Genomic DNA, 5,664 nt, shown 5'->3' on the forward strand with positions numbered 1-5,664 from the left:
CAAATTTTCTCAGAGAATCACTTCAATTTGATTACTAATGACTAATGAATACAAAACATTGTGAACCTATTTATTTATTATGTTTCCTAAAATTATGGACTATTTTAGGTGCAAAATCAAGTTATATATTTAAGATAATAAGTGTAGTGATCGATTCTGATCAATAAGAAGCGCACAACAGAGCATAGAGGGGAAGACTTCTTCTAGTACGACCGTGAGAGCTTGTACTAGCGCTCTTTCCAAGTGTTGCTACCTCCATGACCCTAAACTTTTGTGAAGGCCCCTAGGGTCAATACGCATCGGAGGCCCCCCAATCCCATTCCGCCTGCGTGCAGTATATAAAGGAGAGGAAAACCCTTCAGCAGAAGAGTCGTCACTCATTCGTCAAGTCACCCATTCACAGCAACCACCACCACTCCCATCTACAGCAGCCACTGCCATTTCCATAGCAATATCCACTTCCTTAGATTCCATCTCCAATAGCCATAATACTTGCAATCAGGAACAAATCGCAATCTGCAGGGATTGTAAGACCTATAATATCCCCATGTACGTGCATTGAGAGATTGTTGGTTTACTTTAATAATAACATGATTGTTGGTTTACTTTAATAATAACGTTATTTGATGTGTTATGCTATGCTTTTCTCTCTCTTGTTTCTACCTTGTTTTAAGGCCCCGCAGATACCTGTTGGGATATCGAAGATCAATCATGGAGTGGTTGAGTGCAGAGAGGAGCAGAAGGCTATGTCAAACGTCGGTGACAGTAAGATTAGTACGATAATTGGAACATATTCTCTAGGGGTACATAAGGTGCATTCATTAAGCGCCAATGTGTTGGTCAGATTATTTGTTAATAACTGGGATGAACCTGCGAGAGGGTAAGGGCCTCGGTTGGGAAATAAAATCTCGATGTTGCGGCAGTTGGTCATGGGGTTATCTAGACGCATCTCCCACAAACAATATGTTGAGAACATATAAGTAGTGATGTTTACCAATGATATTTTGATTATCTAGATAGGATCCCGAGCATAAGTATATACAGTTACAAGTAAAACCTCTAGCCCTGGCCATTTCTTTATCATTGTTTCTTCCATTAAACTGTACGATTTGGTCCGGGATAGCGGAGCACTTTTAGTAACAAGTTCTTCCAGAAATCACTTTTCCCAAGGCATCAATTTTCATGGGTTCAATTACCTAGGGTCACTCTAGGAAAAAACTATTAACATCCGAAACCGAATTGAACATAATCAACCAGCGAATAACCACAACCGCAGCTAGAACGAGATGTCGGCGCACCACTATTGATGTTCCCCTATAGGAACCGGCTTGACCTTATCGATGAAAGTTGATAAGTCTTGCACGTGCCCCTAAAGACCAGCGCCCCAGAGCCATAGTCATCGCATTAAACCTTTGAAATACCAGCCCAAAGATAAAGCACCATCATCCGCCTCAATGCAACTCTCACGAGATAAAAATGTTGGGGGAACACAGTAATTTCAAAAAAATTCCTACGCATATGCAAGATCCATCTAGGTTATGCATAGCAACGAGAGGGGAGAGTGTTGTCCACGTACCCTCGTAGACCGTAAGTGGAAGCGTTATGACAACGCGGTTGATGTAGTCATACGTCTTCACGATCCGACCGATCCTAGTACCAAAAGTACATCACCTCCGCGATCTGCACACATTCAGCTCGGTGACGTCCCACGAACTCTTGATCCAGTTGAGTGTCGAGGGAGAGCTTCGTCAGCACAACGGCGTGATGACGGTGATAATGAAGCTACTGGCGCAGGGCTTTGCCTAAGCACTGCAACGATATGATCGAGGTGGATTATGGTGGAGGGGGGCACCGCACACGGCTAAGACAATGTCAACTTGTGTGTCTATGGGGTGCCCCCTTCCCCCGTATATAAAGGAGTGGAGGAGGGGGAGGACCGGCCCTCTATGGCGCGCCCTGGAGGAGTCCTACTCCCACCGGGAGTAGGATCCCCCCTTCCCTAGTTGGACTAGGAGAGGAAGGAACACTACTAGGAAAAAGGCTACTAGCAGCGCGGATAAAATGGCTACTAGCAGCGCGGGTACCCGCGCTACTAGTATTGCGCTACAGCTAATAGTTAGTAGTAGTGTGGGTGCACCCGCGCTACTACTAAAAAGTTAGTAGTAGCGCTGGTGCACACCCGCGCTACTACTATTTGAATCCGCGCTACTACTATCAAAATAGTAGTAGCGCTTCTAGTATACTAGGCGCTACTACTATGCTAGATAGTAGTAGCGTGTAGTTTCCCCAGCGCTACTACTAACAAATTATAAATAAAATAAAAATAAAAATTACGTGCATTATTCATAGATAGAAATCAAGGACACGTCCAGTGCAAAATAAATTAAACACACACAACCGAAGGTGGCTACCTTCCCTAGTGTTCCACCACCAGCCCAAACAGACCACTTCTCTACATGTATCTACCAAGACTCGGAGTTCAGACGTCGGAGGACCCGAATCCTCCCTCACCCCGAAAGATGGCGTCGAGGGCCTCCACCTCGGCCACATTCGACATCGTGATCACATGGACGATCATCCGTGCGGCGCGGTCGCTGGGCTTCATGTCGAAGTCCACCTCTAAGTGGTTGAAGAGCACGACACCCACCAGGCTGCCGTAGTCAGTGTCAATCACCCCTATGGCCATGTCGGGAAAGTGAAAACTTGTTAGTACGCATTAGCGTTCAAATCCGGTAGAGTATTTTCTTTCTTTTTAGCACATGCACATGCATCAATAGTAACAGCCGGAGGCTAGTCCTTACTTTTTGCATGAGACGCGAAGAAGGCCAGGTCCCTCTTTGTTGCACGAATGAATCAAAGGAAAACACTGCCACAAGACATGAAGAAGGTCGGGTCCCCTCCTTCTGTAAATAGCTCAAGTGCCTGAAGTTGCAAGGAATCTTAATACAATGAACTCATAGTAATGCATAATAACAAGAAAAAAGAAAAAATCGTGAATCCTAAAGAAAAAGATCATTATGTGAGTCAAGATAATGTGGGTAACAGTATTCATTAATAAGAAAAATGGACTGAGATTTCTCGAGTGACATTTGTTTCACCAACAATGATTAATGATGAGGCATGTAAGATTTACCTGCGCAGCATCAGCATACCCTCTGGTCCTTGCAAGAACTTGAAGACCAAGGTTCTAGCTTTCTCCCCATTGACTAGCACAAGTGCAGCAGCACCGTCGCTGTACGTTAGCCCAAGATATGCTTTTCATAGGAACAGTAAAAGCTCTACTTAACCCAAGATCTGCAATTTTCAGTATCATCTTCTCCTTGTCAACCAATAGATTTTGGGGCTTTAAATCCCTATGATATCAAAGAGGAACAATCGTAAATCACATTAGCAACAATTGCAATATGTTGTATGGGCCGATAAATACAGCAACATAAATCAGAAAACAAAGGTCTAACCGATGAAGGACACCATGGCCATGGCAGTGTGCAATTCCTTTGCATAACTGATACAAAAAACTCTACAAGAAAGTAAAGAAAGTTGTCTATTAGCCCGAAACAGACCTATCAAAATTAAACTGGACTCTGCCATCTGCTATCCAATGAAAATTAACGATAGCATCCTCAAAATAAAGGCATGAAGATGAATTGGTTCCAAAGCTAACAACAAATTAATCTGTACTTGAGTGTATGCAAAATAGAGAACGCCCAGCAGCAGTCAACATTGAGTTTCAACCATTATACTAGCACTACTTAGTTCCTAATTTAGTATCCTGCAACTAGGCTAGAGTAGTAGAGTTTGCATATTTTTGGACGAATTCAAACCAGCTACAAATTTACAGTGTAGTTCACTCTGATTGCATATCAATGTTCTGCACGTTTCCGATGCAAAACTCAGAGTTCAGAATGGGCATATATGAGGAAGTGTCAAGTCCTCAGATCGATGGATAGGAGACTCAGCCGACGTAGCATCGGCAGAAAGCCAAGTGAGCAGGGCAAGGGAAAATCAGCCTCAAAACTAATTAAAATCGCTACCTTGACGACCTGAGTTGGGAGCGGCTTAGGGGCAGGCCCACGGCAGTAGTCGTCGACAAACTTCTTGAGGTCAGTGTCAAGGAACTCAAAGATGAGGTAGAGGACGGGCTTCCCTTCACCGCCAGCGCCGCTGCCCTTGGTGGCCTGCTCGATGGCGAGGAGGCGGACGATGTAGAGGGAGCTGGAGAGGAGGCGGAGGAGGGAAATCTCAAGGAGCGCGGTGGTCGGGATCCCTTCGTCGTCTCATCTATCTCCAGGCGGGTCTTCTTGAGCGCCACCACCTGGCCCGTCGCCTTGTCCTGCGCCTTGTACACCTTGCCGTAGGTGTCCTCCTCGACCTTCTCTAGCTTCTCGTACTTCTCCATGGTGCTTCCGACGGTCCGATGTCGGCGTCGTCCTCCTCGATGTGGCTGGTGTGATGGGGGCGGAGGGAGGAGGCGCAAACCCTAGGTGGATCTGGAAGTTTTGAAATGGGGGAGAGAGGGAAAAAAGATGAAAGGAGGAAGGCTGCGCGCGTGTGCGGCCACACGATGGAGGATCCTGGCATGGGTCGGAGAAAGGGAGAGATCCCGTCGGCAAAGAAGATGAGAGGAGGTGGAGGGGATGTGAATCGGGGGTGGGTGCGGTGCGGGAGTGGGTGGACGGGGACGGTTGATGGGGTGCGGGATGGGACTGAAAGGCTAGTGGTAGCGCAGGGTATCTCACAGGTGCTACAGATATCCACTTAGCAATAGCGATGGTTTAAAACCCACGCTACTAATACGGTCTGTCCGTGGGGCACGGTCGAGAATATTTACTAATAGCGTGTTATTTTTTGCCACACGCTACTAGTAAATAGTACTAGTAACGCGGGTCATTATAGCGCGCTACTAGTAAATAGTAGTAGCGTGGGTAAATAAAGAGCGCTACTAGTAAGCGTCTGTGTATAAGCTTTTCCCTAGTAGTGGAAGGGGGAGGAAGGAGGAAGGGAAGGGGGGCCAGCCCCCACCCAATTCGGATTGGGTTTGGGAGGGGGGCCCTCCTAGGCTTCCTTCTCCTCTCTCCCACTATGGCCCAATAAGGCCCATATACTTCCCTGGGGGTTCCGGTAACCTCCTAGTACTCCGATAAATGCCCGAACTCACCCAGAACCATTCCTATGTCCAAACATAGTCATCCAATATATCGATCTTTATGTCTCGACCATTTCGAGACTCCTCATCATGTCCGTGATCATATCCGGGACTTCAAACAACCTTCGGTACATCAAAACACATAAACTCATAATACCTATCGTCAGCGAACGTTAAGCGTGCGGACTCTACGGGTTCGAGAACTATGTAGACATGACCGAGACTCATCTCCGGTCAATAACCAATAGCGGAACATGGATGCTCATATTGGTTCCTACATATTCTACGAAGATCTTTATCGGTCAAACCGCATAACAACATACGTTGTTCCCTTTGTCATCGGTATGTTACTTGACCAAGATTCGACGGTCGGTATTGTTGGAAATATGCCCTAGAGGCAATAATAAAAGGATTATTATTATATTTCCTTGTTCATGATAATTGTCTTTTATTCATGCTATAATTGTGTTATCCGGAAATCGTAATACATGTGTGAATACATAGACACCAACATGTCC

General features: G+C 45.9%; 1 pseudogene; it reads right to left on the minus strand.

The window, feature by feature from the left end:
• Nucleotides 1-2,985: 2,985 nt before the first annotated feature.
• On the minus strand, nucleotides 2,986-4,482 carry LOC125548927 (annotated as a pseudogene).
• Between the last annotated feature and the right edge of the window lie 1,182 nt (nucleotides 4,483-5,664).

Source organism: Triticum urartu, chromosome 3 (assembly GCF_003073215.2).
Source record: "Triticum urartu cultivar G1812 chromosome 3, Tu2.1, whole genome shotgun sequence".
Taxonomy (NCBI): domain Eukaryota; kingdom Viridiplantae; phylum Streptophyta; class Magnoliopsida; order Poales; family Poaceae; genus Triticum; species Triticum urartu.